The following is a 21,740-nucleotide window of genomic DNA, read 5'->3' as shown; positions in this document are numbered from 1 at the left end:
TAATGCGCAGCTGCATGTAGCTAGAACGTCATTTGCCCACGCACCTTAATCGCGATGTAGGAACGAAAGATTTCGCCAGGTCGATACTGCGCTACTGGAGAGAGTAAAGGTCACAGCCTGCAGGAACCCTCCAAAACAGTACCAACAGCGTGTACAGGTTTCACAGCTAGTGATTTCTGACCGTTTCAGTTCAACATGGGATTTTGCTGATGAAATCTTCTCGGATTGTCAGCCGCGTGGCTCCGTTGTGTTGAAGCAATAATCTTCAGGCTAAGTAAAGTTGATGCGTAGGAGATCCGTTAGAACGTTGGTTCAAGACAACATTACTACCCGAAAGAGTTCATCACAGAAATTTGTCGGGATTTTCGATATGGCGTTTATGTGTCCGCCTTGGTGCAAGCATTTTATTTAGTTTCATTGATAACTTCGCCTTTTCTAATAAGAAAAAACTATTAACTATAGCAAGGTGCAGATTAAAACACAGTAAAACATCCCCGTAAATTGAAGCTCACGCAAACCTTCCAGCACTGTCGTTAATTTCTAGTGATTTTATGTCGCCACTAAATTGCGACAACATCAGACTCTCGGGGCACAGAACAAATACTGTGTTAGGAAACACATAAAACAAAATGTGACATACAAATTGAAAAGAGAGGAAAATGTGCTGTACTGAAACTCATCAGCACTCAGTTAGTGACAACATAGGAAATGTGCAGCGTTGCCCTGATTCTTTCTCGGAGATAGTGAGACGTCGCGCTATGTCTCGTGTTGCCGCAACCCATGCACTCCTAGCGATGGGCGGTGCGCTAGACAAATGATACGCCGTATTCCGCCACTGATCAGTAATGGAACTTTTATCGGCAGACATAGATCAGTTCTCAGCTTGCTACCCTCACAAAACAGTCTTACACTTCGCCAGATGCGCTTGTTAGATTAGTAACTACTCCAGAACCAAGATAATGTTAAATGCATTGAGAAAGATTGCGAGACCCGACCCTTGGAGCGGAATGATGGATATCACTATGTCAATACATCGCCTCCGATTCGAAGCAACTTCAACAGAAATCTGACGACGTGTTGATGCTTGTGAAAAACTTCTTCGGCGCTTTGAACGAGAAGGTGATGGCTTCCTTGCAAGAATCGTTACTGGTCACGAAACCTGGGTTCACTTCCACCAACCGGAAACGAAGAGAGCGAGCAACCCAGACCTTGCCCCATGTGATTTCCATATGTTTGGACCACTCAAAGACGCAATGGGAGGAAAGAAATTCCATTGTGATGAAGAGGTACTCCACGCGGTTCATGAGTGGTTGTGCGGACTACCAAAAGAATTTTTTCTAAAGAAATTTATGCACTTTGTAAGCGCTGGAGGACTTGAATTGTGCATGGAGGAGATTATGTTGAAAAGTTATACAGCTTTGTAGCACTTCTGCACAATAAATAATATTTAAAAAAATACTTAAGGTTTTCATTTGACTGACCCTCGTACATCACATCTAATGCTTTCCGTACCAGTCGGATAATTCCTTCGTGATGCGTCTTTTTTTTATTACCTTACAATGTACTAGCCCTCCTCCCATTAACTTCAAGTGCACGCACATGAGCCGCGACCACTGTGGACCACAAAGTTTCTACATCACAAACCAGTAACACTGTTAAACACCGCTCCAAGCATGCTAGTGCTTCCTATATTCTGGAGAGATGACGACGTTCTTCCAGATTCCGAGACACATCGGAACTGTTTACATACTAAAACATTTCATCTGGTCTGACAGGAGAATGATTGGCTTTTGACTCATATATGAACATTCCCGTTGGTCATTCCCAAAAGCCCTTCTCAGGAGAGTGCTGCTTCTTGCTAGGATTTCTTGCAATATGATATCCTACTTAATGGCACTGTGAAACAAATCACAGCATGAGAAAGTTTCTCAACCGCCAGGCGCATTACGGAAAACGAACCTATCCAGTTCTGGCTTAAAAGCCAAATCACTAGATCACAGGGCTTATGGAAACTTCGACAGGCGCCGGTTCTTGTGTTGCTTTCACTAAGATCTCGTTCCCAGGACAACGTCTCTCACCTCACATTCAGTGTAAAATATTTACACCGGAGAAAATGTGTATCTATGTTTCGTGGGGTGATACACATATTTTTGTCCTATTTGACCTGTTAGTAACATAAAACTAATCAGATACCTTTTGTTCTCGAGCAATATGTTATTAAGCAAACAATGTTTGTATGCCATAGTGCTTACAAGAAAGGTTGTTGATAGAAATAATCTCGAAATAATATGCAGAGGTCAAAGTTGTAATGACTAGGAATTTTGTACACCGTATCTTGTTCTCCACAAAATTAATAACACATGAATATTCACCTTTGAAAGTACATTTAATAATTTAATAACCCATCGAAAATTATATTTCGCAAAGAAAATTCCGGATGAATTGCTTAGCACGTATTGGATACGTCAGTATAATGTCTGTCATGCATTAATGGTTTTTATGTCGGCGAAAGCATTGTCAAATTATTTGCGTAATTGAAACTGAGTGTTGTTAAGGAACACGTAGCTTTTTAAAAAACTGTGTAAACTATAGAGTTCGAAGAAATAACTGTTGCTCGGATGTTTTTGCGTAAATCGTAATAGTTTGGTACGATTTATAATACCGAATTGTCGCTTTCTATATTTCATTACTAATTCGAGAATTTAATAAAAACTGAGTGGAAAGATTAGCCAAAAAATTTTTTGTAAGAACAAAAATTCGTAACTTTTAAAGATTATATCTAAAATTTGTTGGAATGCACGGCTATTTGTTTTCTTAGGAAAGTAGTATTATGTAAATGAGTGTAAATGGTAAAAACGTATTGAAAGGTCTCTGTTGGATTCCTTTCATGTTAATTTCTTAAATATGTTGTCATTTACGGCATAAATTCCTCTTCTAAATTTACTGTGGCGTTTCTGACTATCTGGGAGGAGACTGAGTAGTGGAACGTGTTACTTTTACACATAAACAAGAACGATCTGTCACACTACTACACTTTAAAACACAGTTTATATGTAATTCATGTCACACAGTCTCATACGGAACCTACATCCGCTTTCTTTTATGTACTGTATATGATAAGATACTGTCATCCCCCTTCCCTTCTGTGTGAGAGGATGAATGAGCAAATGTATTTCTAGTTGCATGCTTGAGGGTAGCAGACAAGCCTGTCTGCTAGAGAACAGTAGGACCAACGTCGGAACAGGTAGCTACGCTTTCTAAAAGCAAAGAGGTTTCTATCCTTAGTATGGTCCTGTCCGTCTCTTGTCATGTTGGTATAGGAAGCTGCCCCTCTGGCCACTTCCGTTTGTATTTGTGAGCCACCCTCAGAAAGGGACCAGGTCAGTCTGTCCGTGGCGAGCGTCTGAAGTGGTAAGATCTCCGGCTAAGCGCGTGTCTGCTAAGTCCGTAGGACAATGGATTTCTTAAGTTCAGCCTAACTGAAAATTTAATCACCTTTATTTCAGGTTTAGCTCTAAAATATCTAATGTTATCTTAAATTGCAGCGCAGTGTAATTCTCGTGTGAAGTTCAGAATATATTCCGGTAGTTGCTTTGTCACTACTTTGTGAGTAAGGTGGAACCACGTGTTGATCAGTAACTCTAACTAAGTTCATCAATCTTAAATGTGAGTGTGCGTGAGATTATAACATCTCGTCTTGACAATATTCTTCAATATAGCAACTTTTCTTTATGTTGAACCCACGTGGGGTGTACTTTGTGAGACCACTACCACGTGCTTATATGATTGTTTGACCCATCAGGTTAACAGTAAGACGTTAGTAACCAGTTCGAGATTTTTCTTTTGTAAATTGCTTTTCGATCTAATTTATTTTAATTATCAAAATTATTGTGGAGTTATACGCTTTGTGTAAACCAAGTTGACCACGTGAAGCATGTGGTGTAATCATCAAAGTAGCCCTCAGCTATTCTTTTTGGGAAGATTTCACAAAGAGTTAGTATGAATTTAGTATACCAGTGTGTGGTAATTACATGACGAACAGGATTGTGCTACGAACGTAATTTCTTTGGGTGAAAATTGAATCGGTTGGTTGTGGTTAATTTCCTTTTGCATATGTTTCAACGTTCTTCGTGTGTTATTTTATGAATGCAGTGTTGTATGCAGTCTCCCAATCCTGCCTCCATATTTGTTGTGTTCCGTAAGATTACAATCTCAGATTTTCACAATCCTAAATAAGGCACCAGCTTAGTTACGACTCGAGTTTAATATGCTGAAATACAATGATCAATGTTAAAATAAATTTCCAAATATAAACTGATTTATTTCTTTTTATTTAAATTCTCTTTTTTATATATATATATATCACCGGTTGTCGTATGACTATTAAAAGATTATAATTAATGTTAGTCTGGTTGGGAATTTGGTAAGCTAGACTGGATACCTGGTGAAAAAGTTGCGCAGTAATGCAAGGTTAACTTCCCTAGACAGCTCACAGCATTTAACCCGCTTTTATTGTCTAGCAGCACTGCTTACATAGCAAATTAAAGCAACAACGTTACACATGGCGACCCTGTTCTGTGATTCCGCTAGACTCTGGAATCTCCGAAACGTTAGATTGCGAGCGTGTTATAACCTTAATTTTTTCCCCCTGTAGCGCTCAAACAACTCCTGCGTTGTTTCTGAGCAGACTTTCAAATGATTCACGGCGTTGTTGTGCGGCGTTGTGTTGTTTGTCTTGTTGTTTTGTTTTCTTTATTTGTGTGTTTTATATGTGTGTGTGTGTTTTTCTCGCTTGTAAATTCCACTGTTTCGATCAGAGATAAAAATTTGTTTTGCATGTGAAAAAGTGCGTACTAGGTTGGGTATCTTTCGTGTGACTGTCGTAATTTTTGGGGGACACATTTATTTTGATTAGTGTGTCACATACCGGGTATAAATTGCACTAATGCAGACACGTAACCAAGCTAAAAGTAAGCGGTCCGACAACTTAAGCAACATGGACCAAGGGGATAATTTGATTTCGAATATTATCGTGTCGGACAGTTCCGAAAATACAATGGGAAATACTTCAGACGAAATGCGAAACAGGAGGAATGGGCTCACAGCAGAGCCAGAAATTAATTTGCCTCCTACTAACCAAATTGATTTGGCAGAATGCATGAAAGCCTTATTGCAACAAAATAAAGAAAACGCAGAGAAATCAGACAAATCGTTCCGAGAACAAAAAGAATCATGTGAAAAATCGATCCGCGAGCTAGGCGAACAAATGACGCAGAAATCTGAAAAATCGATCCGCGAGCTAGGCGAACAAATAGACGAAAAACTAATCCAGCAGACAAATAAAGTTGACAATTCGATGCAGAGAGTATCAGATGATATCTCACAAAGAATAAACAATCTGGCAAGTGAAATAAAAAGCGATATTATGAAAGAATTAGGCCGTACATTTGAACAAAATGATCGTCTGCAAGCCTTAGAACAGGGCAAGCGGAGTCGCGATGCGGAATTGAAAGAGATCGAAGAACAGCTACTTAGGAATTTCCAAGCGCTGAGAGAAGAATGCCAAAGACAACACCAGCAGGTACTCTCGAGGGTCCAGGAGGCGGAAACGCATTGTCCAGCGTCCATTAGCAACACAGTAGCGGACAACAGTCAAGCGATTCATGCTCTCGAACAGCAAGTAGAACAATTGAAGCAGACTGGGGCGGAGGACAACAGACAAATACATGATAATATTGCGGCATTAGCGGACATCGTAGGCACAATGAAGGTGACGGAAAACGAGAACAATACTACACCGGTAGCGGTCGCAGAGACGGAAGAAGTGTGTTCGCTTCTTAGATTTCAGAAGGGACAGTTCGAAGTGAACACAAAGAGCACAAAGCTGTAACAGGCGAATTACAAGAACACGTGGCGCATCTGGAAAACCGCATTGCGTGTGATTCCAAACTCGCCAATAGCACTAAAAATAGCCGTACGGACAGTGCAGAGAGGGACTCCGGCCACGAGGGAGATTTTGACGACAGGGAAGAATGTATTTTGAGGGGCAGACATGAGAAAAATAGTAACATTCAAGGGCCTCGCCGGGAGGAAATGCGGGGATTTGATTTCAAACATTTCCTTACGGTGAGAAAGTTTGAGATATTTCGAAATTCGCAAAAAGGAATACATCCACGAGCATGGCTCGAGCAATTTGAGTTCTGTCTTCCCCCCTGACTGGGCAAGTTCACATAAGATAGAATATATGTGTTGCTATTTGGAAGGCGAACCGGCGATCCGCATGAGGTCGGCAGCACGTCACTGCAACTCCACTCGGGAGTTTCGACAAGCCTTTCTCTCCGCCTATTGGTCGGAAGCGGCACAAGATAGGGTCAAGCATGGCATAATTATGCTGCCAAATTTGAACAAGTCTGGTTTCGGCAGCCCAGCACGCCTATTCGACCACATGCTGCAGGCGAATCAATTTCTATACGATCCATACGGACCTGCGGAACTAATTAGGATATGCATCACCAAATTGCCGATGCACTTGCGCCACATCATTCTTGCGGGACGATGCAAAGAGGACGTGGAAACGTTTAAAACACTTCTCCAAGAGTTGGAATACAATACAGGAGAATGCCTGCCTAATCAGGCACAAAGTTATTACGGGGCACAGCAGTGAGACCGCAGTCGTGACCGTAGTACTAATCAACGGCGTGACTGGTCGTCGCGACGCGAATGGAACAATAATCGGAACCGGCCGTATAGAAACTGGGGTAACAGTCGCGAACACAGGCGGAACAACGGAAATGATCGAGGACGTGGACAAGATCGTGAACGCTACAGGTACGGCAACCAGAATCGATACTACGATGAATACGGTGGGAATAGGACTGTAGGCAGAGCACCTCATGATGTTGAAATTCGGCCGGCTAACCCTAGACATAATCCACCAAATGGAAATGAACAGAACCGGCGCAAACGATCAGCGCAGAAGGCGCCCAGTCGGAACAAATGAGCGACATGGCAAATGAGTAGAAAGGACAGTGAGAAGTAGAGAGGACGGTGAGGAGAAAGAATTGATTAGTTTAAATTTGTGACGTATGCATTTTGAATAATATGTTGGTAAAAATAAGGATAAAGATGTTTCTATGTGATTGATTGAAGTGATGTTTTTAAATTTTCTTTCTTTCTTTGTGCAATTAGGATTTAGGTTGGTGCAAAGGTGAAGATAAAAGGTTTCTTTGTGAACGAGTGAAATGCTGTTTATGTTTTTTTTGTGTAAATTGAAACGAGTCGCTCATGAGAGAAGCAACATCTGTGTTGAATTAATGCAAAACTCAGGGGAATATCCGATCTGTGGGTATTATGGGTCTGGCAAACCCAGGTCCCCAGCTGTTAGTAGCCTTGTTTCCGATTTTCTGCTTTCAGTGCTACTATCTATCTATTACTATTCTATATCTGTCAGTGTAAATGAGGATCTCTTACTATAGTATGCGTGCTGTATGAATATTTTAAGATAGGAGAACTCTGAGAAAGGAATGAGTAAGTTTGGAATCTTGAAAACAGGATGCGATAATACGATTGTTTAACCAATGGCTTCCCAATATGCGATGATATGTTAATATTGATGATATATGTCATTTTTGTTCTTTATAGCTGAGTATGTAAAGTTCTGTCTGTGGATTTCGTCAGTATATTGATTCCCTTCAAGGTGAAAGAACAATTGTGGTTTGTGTAATTTACGTGGCCCTGAAATATTATTGTGGTAGTCAAATACGAGCAGTTTTTCAGCAAATGGAGAATGGAACAGAAATATGGATCCTTTCTGTAGTCTTGACTGATGTTGAGCCAGAGCCTGAAAAATTATTCTGCGGTAATACTTGTCCTAGAAAAGCGACGTTTATGTGTTTTGCTGATGCTGTGAGCATTACAGCTTACTGTTTTCGCTGGTGCGGGATGCACTGCAGCCTATATGATTTGTACTGAGGAAATTTCCCTCTTGAAGGTAGAGGAAGATTAAATAATTTTGATTATGGGACCAAAGGAAAGCTTGGTTTAAGGTAATAAGGATGAAGCAAAACATTTGTCATTTAAACTACAGGAGGATTCGGATCTTTTGTGTCTGTTGTAAGTTCAACATATTAAGATGATACTGTTTTACAGAATAGAGGTGACCACAATTTTGCCATTCATGAGAAATGAATCCAGAATGACCACCACAGGCGAAATAACTCATTTGGAAGCGAAAGGTAACTTACAGAAGGAACGAAATCGCAGCAAAATGGGTAAGAAAATGTAATATAAACTGCAAATAAATAAATAAATAAATAAATTTTACCTTCTCAGAGTCATCTGCGTGATTAACTCTTATGATAACGTAATTTTAGATGAAATTGTCTTACTGTTTTATGTATCAACATATGAGTATGATTAATGTATAATTGCGAGTCTCCTACCAGGTGTGTGAACTGGTATAAATGTTTTGATTTGCAAATAACCATTGTTCTTTCTTCTATGTATGTTTAAGGAACGTTTCTCCATGTTTGTCATGTGACAAGACGTATGCCGCGAGCGTCAAGAAGAGGACGAATTAGAACAATGTTGTAGTGGTATATACACGGTGTTGAAATAGCATTGAAGTAGCTTGTTGGCTTAACTAGTAGTGGATTGAAGTAAAATTTGTTTATGGGTAGTTAGTTTGTAGAATGTGTGTGTGTGTGTGTGTGTGTGTGTGTGTGTGTGTAAATAACATGTGAACCCTATGCTTTCCTGACCTGTACTTGGACAAGGCATAATCCTATTCATTTTAGTGAATTAATAAGTAGCATTTGGTTTATTAAAATGTAAGTGAACCACATTAGTGATGTGGATTTAAATATTATATTGTCTGTTCATTTAATTTTTATTTTTTTACATTGTCAAGTCATTTCACTTTTATTTTTTTACATTGTCAAGTCATTTCACTTTTATTTTATATTGTCGATTCATCTAATTTTTTATTTAAAAAAAATTAAGTCTCACTTTTGTTCTTAAAAATTGTGAAAGACAATAATAAGTGGTATTATGTATGACATTGTGTAATCACATAACTATGATGGAAAATTTCTGTGAATGCAGTTGAGAACGTGAAAGCGAACCGGCTAAACTCTTACGAGACAGCGGGAGCAGCCGGACTAGTTGTAAACTGGCAGGTTTCCCAGCAGGACACGCTGTCATCCGGGCCACTCCGGGAGCGTGGTCGACAACAAAAGAAGGGCACGTGACAAACACTTTCCCTTGCACCTGGAGCTAATGGGCGGCCGCTCCGTGCGACCCTTCCTGGAGGCGATGACCTGAGATGGGCGAGCGGTCCACCGCGCGGAAATCCATCTGCTGGCAATGCACCACACGCACGCGACCGTGGCGAGACGGGCGCGGTGAAACGACCGAAGACAGGGGATAAAGGGGCGTGGAGCATTTTGACACGTACTGTCCAGAGAAATTGGCAGACTTCAACGACGCCTATCAACATTTCCTGACGGATGCCCACTGTCAAGTGACAGGAAATCATGGTTCGATGTTCTCTGGTCGCTAAGGGTGGCACAAAGAAGAGCCATTAAGTGCCATCCTTGCCCAGGAATATCAAACCGGCGAGCCATTTGAGAATAACTCAAGAATGTAACGACACAAGGGGCGTGGAGCCTTTTGACACTCACTGTCCAGAGAAATTGACAGACTTCAACGACGCCTATCAACATTTCCTGACGGATGCCCACGATCAAGCGACAGTAAATCATGGTTCGATGTTCTCTGGTCGCTAAGGGTGGCACAAAGAAGAGCCATTAAGTGTCATCCTTGCCCAGGAATATCAACCTGGCGTATCAATCGAGGATACCGCACGAATTTGACAACACAAACATGGAACCAAATCGAGATGTACGTGACACGGGCCACCAAGAGAAACTTCATGAGAGGGCAGAGACGGCAGGATTGCACGCAACAGATGGACAAAAATCCCTACTGACAGCTGCGGCGACAAACCCCCCCCCCCCCCTTGCCCTTATATTGTGCCCCGGAGCAGTGGAACTACTGTGTCAGTGAAAAGTGATTATACGGTTCTTAGTTCAATGCATATACGTGTGTTTCTGTCACAGAAACTTTGACTCGTGTGTTTTGCAGGGGTTTATTAGACTGACTCTTGTATTTTGCAGGTGTTCTATTTATTGTTTTTTTTTAGATTTTGACTCTTGTATTTTGCAGGTGTTTTATTTATTGGTTTTTTTTAGATGTTGACTATTGTACTGTTTTATTGATCAATGTTTGTTCTTGTGTGATGTATTAGATTTGTGATATTTTGTTTCGTAAATTCATTCAAGTGGCATTGCTTCGTTTATCAGTCAGATTGCTATTCATTCTCATTGGACTGTGATCGATTAGCCTTTGCATGGGGCATATTTATTGTGAGGAACCCCTTAAGGGTAACAATCACATAATTATTGTAGTTTCAGTGTAATGGCACAGTGCTCATTGTTTGCTAATTAATTGAAATATAGTAGAGAGATTAAATTAGTGCCACATAGTTATTTTAATTCTACAAATTATTAGTTTTATAAGATATAGAATTTTTTTGCGATAACCACTTTGTAAAACATGTTTTTTCTCTTATCATTTTTTTTGCTTTTGCAGAGTATGCATTGTAATGTTCTGCGCTATAATACTGATGTTGTTTTCATGTTCTTTTTTAATTGCTGTGGCACCTTTGCTATTTTCATAAATTTTGCTTGTTAATAAACAGTCATACATTTTCCTGTGATCAGTTGGCTCTTGCAATGAGCAAATACTGGTGAACTCCATAAGGGTAACAACCAGAAATTGTTTTCATATTAATGACACAGGAACCATTGCTTTTACTTGCTGACAGAATTAGGTCTACACTATCTTTTAAATAGGTGTCACAAATTGTGTTCTTTTTCTGTTTGAAATTGGTAGATTTTAAAGATTTGTTGAAATTATTGTGTTTTAGCAAGTAGCTGGTGACTTTTGCCTTTTCTTTACACTTTTGGTTTAAGTAGGGTGTGAGAAGCCTGCTTGGGAATGTCCTAGCATGGCCAGAAAATTCCCTGCACAGTCTTTTCCCGGAGCGTTGGGGTTATGAAAGGTCTCTGTTGGATTCCTTTCATGTTAATTTCTTAAATATGTTGTCATTTATGGTATAAATTCCTCTTCTAAATTTACTGTGGCGTTTCTGACTATCTGGGAGGAGACTGAGTAGTGGAACGTGTTACGTTTACACATAAACAAGAATGATCTGTCACACTACTACGCTTTAAAACACAGTTTATATGTAATTCACGTCACACAGTCTCATTCGGAACCTACATCCGCTTTCTTTTATATACTGTATATGATAAGATACTGTCATCCCCCTTCCCTTCTGTGTGAGAGGATGAATGAGCAAATGTATTTCTAGTTGCATGCTTGAGGGTAGCAGACAAGCCTGTCTGCTAGAGAACAGTAGGACCAACGTCGGAACAGGTAGCTACACTTTCTAAAAGCAAAGAGGTTTCTATCCTTAGTATGGTCCTGTCCGTCTCTTGTCATGTTGGTATAGGAAGCTGCCCCTCTGGCCACTTCCGTTTGTATTTGTGAGCCACCCTCAGAAAGGGACCAGGTCAGTCTGTCCGTGGCGAGCGTCTGAAGTGGTAAGATCTCCGGCTAAGCGCGTGCCTGCTAAGTCCGTAGGACAATGGATTTCTTAAGTTCAGCCTAACTGAAAATTTAATCACCTTTATTTCAGGTTTAGCTCTAAAATATCTAATGTTATCTTAAATTGCAGCGCAGTGTAATTCTCGTGTGAAGTTCAGAATATATTCCGGCAGTTGCTTTGTCACTACTTTGTGAGTAAGGTGGAACCACGTGTTGATCAGTAACTCTAAGTTCATCAATCTTAAATGCGAATGTGCGTGAGATTATAACATCTCGTCTTGACAATATTTTTCAATATAGCAACTTTTCTTTATGTTGAACCCACGTAGGGTGTACTTTGTGAGACCACTACCATGTGCTTATATAATTGTTTGACCCATCAGGTTAATAGTAAGACGTTAGTAACCAGTTCGAGATTTTTCTTTTGTAAATTGCTTTTCGATCTAATTTATTTTAATTATCAAAATTATTCTGGAGTTATACGCTTTGTGTAAACCAAGTTGACCACGTGAAGCATGTGGTGTAATCATCAAAGTAGCCCTCAGCTATTCTTTTTGGGAAGATTTCACAAAGAGTTAGTATGAATTTAGTATACCATTGTGTGGTAATTACATGACGGACAGGATTGTGCTACGAACGTAATTTCTTTGGGTGAAAATTGAATCGGTTGGTTGTGGTTAATTTCCTCTTGCATATGTTTCAACGTTCTTCGTGTGTTATTTTACGAATGCAGTATTGTATGCAGTCTCCCAATCTTGGCTCCATATTTGATGTGTTCCGTAAGATTACAATCTCACATATTCACAATCCTAAATAAGGCACCAGCTTAGTTACGACTCGAGTTTAATATGCTGAAATTTTAATGATCAATGTTAAAATTAATTTCCAAATATAAACTGATTTATTTCTTTTTATTGAAATTCTCTTTTTTATATATATATCACCGGTTGTCGTATGACTATTAAAAGATTATAATTAATGTTAGTCTGGTTGGGAATTTGGTAAGCTAGACTGGATACCTGGTGAAAAAGTTGCGCAGTAATGCAAGGTTAACTTCCCCAGACAGCTCACAGCTTTTAACCCGCTTTTATTGTCTAGCAGCACTGCTTACATAGCAAATTAAAGCAACAACGTTACAGTATATGTTGTAAAATATATTAATGTGTCTGTTAGTGGCACAAGGTTTTTGAGTGCTTTCACCCTTGCGGCAGGAGCCAACAGCCAGTGTGTGGGTTGTGCAGTAGCAGTTAAGGTGAGAACAATGTTTAAACATTTTCAAGTACGGAATAAAGTACAGTGTATTACTTATCGGAATTTGCAGTTTAATTTGAAAACGAAAACTTTCTCCTATAAGGAGTCTTTGCAACAGTCGATAAATCTGCCAAAAGAAATTAAAATGCAATGGAAAATTTTTGTGGAAGTGGTGCCCGACATAGAAAAAATGTTTGTTTCAAATGATTGTGATGCATAAAAATCGGCTAGTGCTGCATGACTGAACTGTAAAAATCAGTATTGAAATGGTAGCAATCTAGGAGCTGTTCCTAAATGTTAGTCTTTTCTTAAACAGTTGCTAACCGAAAGAGCATGTGTTTATTTCCTTTTAGCGACTAAATCCGGAGCCTACATTACCGTGGTTTACTGAGAAATTGACAAAAATAGATAGTGTGATTTTAAAGCAAATTCGATGTCTGTAGCCCATAGAGTACTTCAACATTTGTGTGTCAGCTAGTCATTATCGGATGTATTTCGAAGCCCAACGATCCATTTTGAAGGTGGTATATAACTGAAATGAACACCTTCCTGTACTCCCTAGCGAGTTGCAGTAATGTGCGCTTAGCGAAAATAAAGCGGAGAAATGTTTTATATCTTTGTAACAGTAACATCTATTACTGTGGAACACTACACTCCAATACGAGTGGTGTTATAGAGCTAGAAGCCCAAACAAGCGCTCCTAATGCAATTAAGTTGTACACTGAAAAAGTAATGAACGAAGCGACAGAAAATTTAGGAAGAGGATTAGAAGTTCAAGGGAAAGACACGCCAATATTAAGATTCCCAGACCGCGTAGTCTTTCTGGCCGTATATAAGGAAGAGTTAGATTTGTTAAAAGGAATGCGCTTTAGAACGAACAGACAAATCGAAGTGATGTCGATTAGTAAAAGGAGAATGACGACTTGTTTATCATAAAACCTGGGGACGACACAATAGTAGTAAAGGTGGTAGAAGTTGAAGAATTCGCCGATCCAAATTGCAAGGTTATGCAAGAAGGGCGAAGCAAAGCTGAAGTGAGAAGTAGATTGACACAGGCAAAGAAAGATTTCTTCAATGAAAGAACTCAGTTAGTATGGGAAAGAGGAAGAACTATCTGAAACAAGTTCATTGGTGTGGTTACACAATCAGTATAGAAATATTCCTTTTGTAAATCCAACGCCTTTTAATAGCTGTAATAGTAATAAATTACAGACCCATTCCGCCTTTTATGTTAAGGGTATCCTCAAAATATTCATTTGGAACAGTACGTAGTACTGCTTTTACACATGTTAGTTATAGATTTGAATCAGTGTACGGAATAATGTAACCTACAGAAAATTTCCGAAGGGGATAAAAGTAACCGCTGTAAAAACTGTAGCGTCAATTGTTACAAATCTATACCTGACAAAACTGTATATTCGTCCAGAAAAATCGACTGAATAAGCCCTAAAATAAAAGACGAAACGCGTCTGAAAAATTAAATATTACTGTTGCCTCAAGAAAAAGTCACGTAATTTATAAATAAAAGTTCCTGAAAGATGACGAACGGAGCACAGCACTAAATGGAAGTGAAACATAGGCCATCGAAAATCAACAGAAGAAGGTGTAGTTCATGATGAAATTTTCACTCTGCAGCGGAGTGTGTACTAGTATGAAACTTCCTGACAGATGAAAACTGTGTGCTGGACCGAGACTCGAACTCGGGACCTTTGCCTTTCGCGTGGAAGTGCTCTGCCAATTGTTTTTTTTAAATCTCATTTTGTTCGTTTTAGTCCGTTGTATCTGCTCGGGGCGGACGTCGCAGTACACCCGTTTCAGTTCGTCGTTGATCCATTTTTTTATTACAGAGGGCAGCTAACCCTCTGACCGAACACAGCTACCGTGTCGGTAGTTTTTGTTCGACGTAGTTCGTTGCATTTGGTCTGGGCGGATGTCACAAGACATCCGTTCAAATTGATCGTTGGTTCCTTGAGTCAGTTTTTTTTTTATTACAGGGAGCACGCAGCCCTCAGACCGAACTCTCTGAGCTACCGTTCCGGCGTGCAGTTTTGCAAGGTGTGCAGGAGAGCTTTTGCGAAGTTTGGAAGGTAGAAGACCAGGTACTTGCGGAATTAAAGCTGTGAGGAGGGGGCGTGAGTCGTGGTTGGGTAGCTCAGTTGGTAGAGCACTTGCCCGCGAAAGGCAAAGGTCCCGAGTTCGAGTCTCGGTCCGGCACACAGTTTTAATCTGCCAGGAAGTTTCAGGTGTAGTTCAGTAAGAAACCTGATCAGCTTCCAGGAATAGGTCATTTGTCCCTACAAGGAGCAATAGCGAGTAATAGCAAGAATGTGCAGACATAAGCTTGATCACTATATACTAGTTGAGGGCAGTAGTTACTTAGAGATGCAAAGACTAGTACAAGATCACGAGATATGGAAGCGTGGCCAATTAAAAGACTGAAGACTTAAAACAAGAAGCTAAATTCTTTCACATCTTTTGCATAGTGTATGGTGACATTCTACGTGCTGCGTCAGACTCTTTTCGAATTTGAGAACACTTGTCGTAGGGAGCAATAACCTACAATGCTGCGGCATAAGGTGTGGAAACCGGAACACGATTCTGCGGTACACTTACAGACCGCAATGACGACGTTACGGAGAGTAGAGAGAAAAGAAAGCCTTTGTATGGGCAGATATGAGCGTGGGATGTACCACACTTGATACATCGCGGATTTACAGACCACGCAGTTCCGAAGGCAATCTCGATCAGAGAATGATCGTTGATATCGTGTGAAAGGGTGTTGCATCAGATTCGCGTGGGACGCAGAGTGGAACAATTTCTTCCGCACTGATAATGGCCGCCGTATGAGTCTTTGTGCAACACATCCACCAAAGGCGGTGACATGCTGTGTGGGAGGCCTTTGCCAGGTCGGCGTAGTGGCCGTCGTCAGAGGCAAAAGATACGATTCTGTCGTCAGTACTTTCAATAGCACTCGAAGCAACGCTGGGTTGTGATTTCCCTAAATAACTTAAGGCAAATGCCGGGATGATTCCTTTCAAAGGGCACAGACGACTCCCTTCACCATCCTACCCTAACACGATGGGACCGATGACTTCGCTGCTCGTTCTCCTCTCCCCCCCCCCCCCCCCCCCCATCAAATCCACCAACGCTGCTTCGCTGATGAAATTCTACGGTCTGTGGCTCTTTATCTGCAACACACGCTATCGCACGTTTCCAGACTGAATCTTTCACCCTGCAATCGAGTCCCGCTCTGTTTTGAATATTGTGGACACAGTTATTTCCAAAAGTGAAGCTGTAAGAGCGGGTCGTGAGTAGCTCAGTCGACAAAACCGTTGCCAGCGGAACGCGAAGTTCTCGGTTTGAAATCCGGTAGCCGGCCGCGGTGGCCGTTCGGTTCTAGGCGCTTCAGTCCGGAACCGCTCGACTGATTCGGCCGCAGGTTCGAGTCTTGCCTCGGCCATGGATGTGTGTGATGTCCTTAGATTAGTTAGGTTTAAGTAGTTCTAAGTTCTGGGGGACTGATGACCTCAGATGTTTAAAGTCCCATAGTGCTCAGAGCCATTTGAACCATTTTTTGAAATCCGGTACGGCACACTGTTTTGATTTGGCAAGAGGCATGAACATCCCAAGTTCTCACGTATAAAATTCCTGATTTCTTCAATTTACAGGTTACTTCGTTTGCGTGACCTTCTCCCTCTTACGGACAAAAATTATTTACCTTAGTGTACATCGATCCTAATACGTCTTGTAAGTGGTGTCGCGAATACGATAAGAGAAAATTTATTATCATTTTTTATGTTTTCCATTGCTTGTATATTAATGGAGATGGGGACTGTCTATGCAAGTAAATGAAAGGCTGTTTGCTTTGTGTTATACGTGTTTCAATTCTTTTTATTTATGAATAATGTTCAGCGGCCTGCAATAAATGTTTGTTTTAAGTGTATAATGATTCCAGAACGAGATTTTCACTCTGCAGCGGAGTGTGCGCTGATATGAAACTTCCTGGCAGATTAAAACTGTGTGCCCGACCGAGACTCGAACCCTTTCTTTCAGGAGTGCTAGTTCTGCAAGGTTCGCAGGAGAGCTTCTGTAAAGTTTGGAAGGTAGGAGACGAGATACTGGCAGAAGTAAAGCTGTGAGGCCGGGCGTGAGTCTTGCTTCGGTAGCTCAGTTGGTAGAGCACTTGCCCGCGAAAGGCAAAGGTCCCGAGTTCGAGTCTCGGTCGGGCACACAGTTTTAATCTGCCACACACACACACACACACACACACACACACACACACACACAAACAAACGATCGAATATCAAACTACATACAGACACAACAACGCCAACAATAGACGAACGAAAAACAGAGACAGTTGGCAACACTGTATATAGTAAACCACCCAGAGCGGCGGCGGAGTGGTTAGCACACTGGACTCGCATTCGGGAGTACAGTAAACACACTCAGCCAACGCTGACTGAATGTGTTCAAAAACGCCGAAAATCGGGCACCCTGATGTACACAAATCGATCCAGTATAACTCCAGGACGACATATATGGAATAATAAGATCACGAAGTCATATCTAAAACGAGATAGTAAGTTAACCTTACGAAACTTGTGTTTCAGAAAGTTGCTTCTTACCCAAAAATAATGTACTATAATATAGCAACCTGTCTATAATAATTATATATTATATGTGAAGATGGTATCTGTTCTTTCGGACATCGGTGACCGTGCAGCTCGTTAGAATGATTTTACAGTTAAATCAATACAATGAAATGAATACCCTTAGCTGCGTACAGTCGTTCATATTTGTCAACGGTTCACTTGAAAATGTGTTCTCCCATTGGGACTCGAACCCGGGATCTCCTGCTTACATGGCAGACGCTCTATCCATCTGAGCCAGCGAGAACACAAAGAATAGTGCAACCACAGGGACTTATCTCTGGCACGCCTCCCGTGAGACCCACATTCCCAACTTATTGTCCCGCACTATATTCGTAGTGCCCCTGCCCATTACACTCACCCCTGCCCATTACACTCATCACTCGAGGCTTTACCGATTCCCGTAAGATTTCGGGCAATGTGTGTGCATCCGCACAGAAGATGGTGAAATGGCCGTTGAGCCTTAACAGATAGCATCTTTATATAGCTATAGTTAAGGCTCACCGGCCATTTGACCATTTTCTGTGCGGATGCACACACATTGCCCGAACTCTTACGGGAATCGGTAAAGCCTCGAGTAATGAGTGTAATGGGCAGGGGCACTACGAATATAGTGCAGGACAATAAGTTGGGAATGTGGGTCTCACGGGAGGCGTGCCAGAAATAAGTCCCTGCAGTCACACTATTTTTTGTGTCCTCGGTGGTTCAGATGGACAGTACGTCTGCCGCGTAAGCAGGAGATCCTGGGTTCGAGTCCCGGTCGGAGAACACATTTTCAACTCTCCCCGTTGACTATAGCAACGCCTGTATGCAGCTAAGGGTATTCACTTCATTGTATTGATTTAATTGTAAATTATACATTATAATCAAATTATTGTATACCTAAGATAAGAAAGCCACTGAAGATGCTTCATACATTAAAAAAACGCAAAACACGCATGGCACAAGACGTATTGTTTCCCTTTATCTGTAGAGGCAGACCAGATCTCCAAGAAAATATATTCCTTCCTATTCCACAGGGTGCGGAAACCCACGTCAGCCTACACAGATGACGTGAGAAGCATGTGACAGTTTAGTTTTGAGCGTAATATCTCTTCAAATTTTGATAACAGATTTTGTGATAAAAGAGCTGTTTATCCGTATCGTTTCCGTGCGATAGTGTGTTGTAACTGAAGGAGCTAATCAAGCGCCCATAATATTTTGGTAGAAATCGTTTCTGAAGAAGAGAAATTTGTTAACATCGAGTATAGATTTAAGTGTCAGGAAGTCGTTTCTGAAAGTATTTGTATGGAGTGTAGCCATGTATGGAAGTGAAACATGGACAATAACTAATTTGGACAAGAAGAGAATAGAAGCTTCCGAAATGTGGTGCTACAGAAGAATGCTGAAGATAAGGTGGGTAGATCACGTAACTAATGAGGAGGTATTGAATAGGATTGGGGAGAAGAGAAGTTTGTGGCACAACTTGACTAGAAGAAGGGATCGGGTGGTAGAACATGTTTTGAGGCATCAAGGGATCACAAATTTAGCATTGGAGGGCAGCGTGGAGGGTAAAAATCGTAGAGGGAGACCTAGAGATGAATACACTAAGCAGATTCAGAAGGATGTAGGTTGCAGTAAGTACTGGGAGATGATGAAGCTTGCACAGGATAGAGTAGCATGGAGAGCTGCATCAAACCAGTCTCAGGACTGAAGACCACCACCACAACAACAACTTACTGAAGAACAGCATAGTATTTATGTTTCATAACTGATTTCAGTTTGACATATAGATCATCTTTAGATCTAGTACTGCAGTAAACAGTTTGTCTATGAAAGAAGTGCTGTGTAATTGTATGCTTGTTACGTTTGTATTACTTTCTTAGACGAACGGCTTCTTGCAGCCCTGTAATCGAAGATGACTTGTATGTCAACTACACTGATCCAGGCAGTGGCTTTTTCAGTTAGCTATCAATGACGCCGGTTGCTAGGACCACGGAATGGTTCCGTTCAAATGCAATCACCGCACGCGTTACTATATTTATCCCACTGGAAGATGAGATGATCAATTCCTGTTTCGTAGAACGCAGTCGGCCGCTGACTGACCCACAAACGCATCCACTCTTACACTTTCTCATCCCACTGAAACCGACGCCCACGCATGTCTTTCTTCAGGTTGTCACAGATGTGGAAATCACACGGTGATAGAGGATGTTGCAGTGTTTCCCAACCAAACCGCTGAAGCGTAACCGTCGTCCGATTGGCGCTGTGGGGGCGGCCGTTGTCATGTACCTGGATAATTCTGTGCGAGAGCATTTCTGGGCATTTTGACTATGCAGCATCGCAGTTTCTGTAAAACGTTTTCTTAGCGCTGAGTATCGAACCTTACCGGAACTTTGGCGAACAACCTTTAATTTCGTTGGAGGGAGAGATATGGAATGTTTCCACTGTTGGTTTTGCTGACTGCCCTCGGACTGTCGCTATGCTGTCAGACGGAATTATCCTGTAGCACGGTAACTTCCGCCCCCACACTGCCAATCAGACGAAGGCTACGCTTCAGCCTGTTGCTTAGTAAACACTGCAACATCCTCCGTACAGCCCGGATATTTGACTGTGTGATTGGCGAGCTAAGGAAAGGCATACGTGGACAAGGATTCCAGTCGGACGAGGAAGTGCAAGAGTGGGTGCGGCTGTGGTCCGTTAGCGGCCAGCCGCGTTCTGCGAACAAGGAGTTAATCGATTAGTCAGTCTCCCAGTGGTGATTAGTTTTGAATGGAACCATTCGATGATCCAGTTGATGTGGGTGCTGGTTTTACATTTGACTACCCCTCACAATACTACAATAAATGTAACCAAATTGAACAGATATTTCGACTCCATAGGCTCAGCAGCAATATCATTTAACGAGCACACGAAAAGTAAAACGCTCACGTGAAGTACGTTAGCAGACATAGACAATAAAATGCCGTTATGAGAATTTTCTTACTGGTGATTCAGGTGCGAGGTGAGGAACTCAGGGATGCCTGTAGGCGTTTCCCAGCCCTCTCGACATCGATGTTGTCATCCGCTAAATTTCGATTACGCGATAAGTCACACAAATCTGAAGGCTGTAAATTCAACTAAATACACTACTGGCCATTAAAATTGCTACACAACGAGGGTGACGTGCTACAGACGCGAAATTTAACCGACAGGAAGAAGATGCTGTGATATGCAAATGATTAGCTTTTCAGAGCATTCACACAAGTTTAGCGCCGGTGGCGACACCTACAATGTGCTGACATGAGGAAAGTTACCAACCGATTTCTCATACACAAACAGCAGTTGACCGGCGTTGCCTGGTGAAACGTTATTGTGATGCCTCGTGTAAGGAGGAGAAATGCGTACCTTCACGTTTCCGACTTTGATAAAGGTCGGATTTTAGCCTATCGCGATTGCGGTTTATCGTATCGCGACATTGTTGTTCGCGTTGGCCGAGATCCAATGATTGTTAGCAGAATATGGAATCGGTGGGTTCAGGAGGGTAATACGGAACGCTGGATCCCAACGGCCTCGTATCACTAGCAGTCGAGATGACAGGCATCTTATCCGCATGGCTGTAACGGATCGTGCAGCCACATCTCGATCCCTGAGTCAACAGATGGGGACGTTTGCAAGACAACAACCATCTGCACGAACAGTTCGATGACGTTTGCAGCAGCACGGACTATCAGCTCGGAGACCACGGCTGCGGTTACCCTTGACGCTGCATCACAGACAGGAGCGCCTGCGATGGTGTACTCAGCGACGAACCTGGGTGCACGAATGGCAAAACGTCATTTTTTCGGATGAATCTAGGTTCTGTTTACAGCATCATGATGGTTGCATCCGTGTTTGGCGACATCGCGGTGAACGCACATTGGAAACATGTATTCGTCATCGCCATACTGGCGTATCACCCGGCGTAATGGTATGGGGTGCCATTGGTCAACTCTTGTTCACGTTAACGGCTCTTTGAACAGTGGACGTTACATTTCAGATGTGTTACGACCCGTGGCTCTACCCTTCATTCGATCCCTGCGAAACCCTACATTTCAGTAGGATAATGCACGACTGCATGTTGCAGGTCCTGTACGGGCCTTTCTGGATACAGAAAATGTTCGACTGCTGCCCTGGCCAGCACATTCTCCAGATCTCTCACCAATTTAA

At 41.7% G+C, this 21,740-nt stretch overlaps 1 non-coding gene across 1 annotated transcript; it reads left to right on the top strand.

The window, feature by feature from the left end:
- The first annotated feature begins 15,062 nt into the window (after positions 1–15,062).
- Positions 15,063–15,137, top strand: Trnas-cga. The gene has a single exon. It is a non-coding gene; the product is annotated as a tRNA-Ser (tRNA).
- Positions 15,138–21,740: the final 6,603 nt, after the last annotated feature.

Source organism: Schistocerca piceifrons, chromosome 5, assembly GCF_021461385.2.
Source record: "Schistocerca piceifrons isolate TAMUIC-IGC-003096 chromosome 5, iqSchPice1.1, whole genome shotgun sequence".
NCBI lineage: Eukaryota > Metazoa > Arthropoda > Insecta > Orthoptera > Acrididae > Schistocerca > Schistocerca piceifrons.
This window is presented reverse-complemented; position numbering and strand designations above follow the sequence as displayed.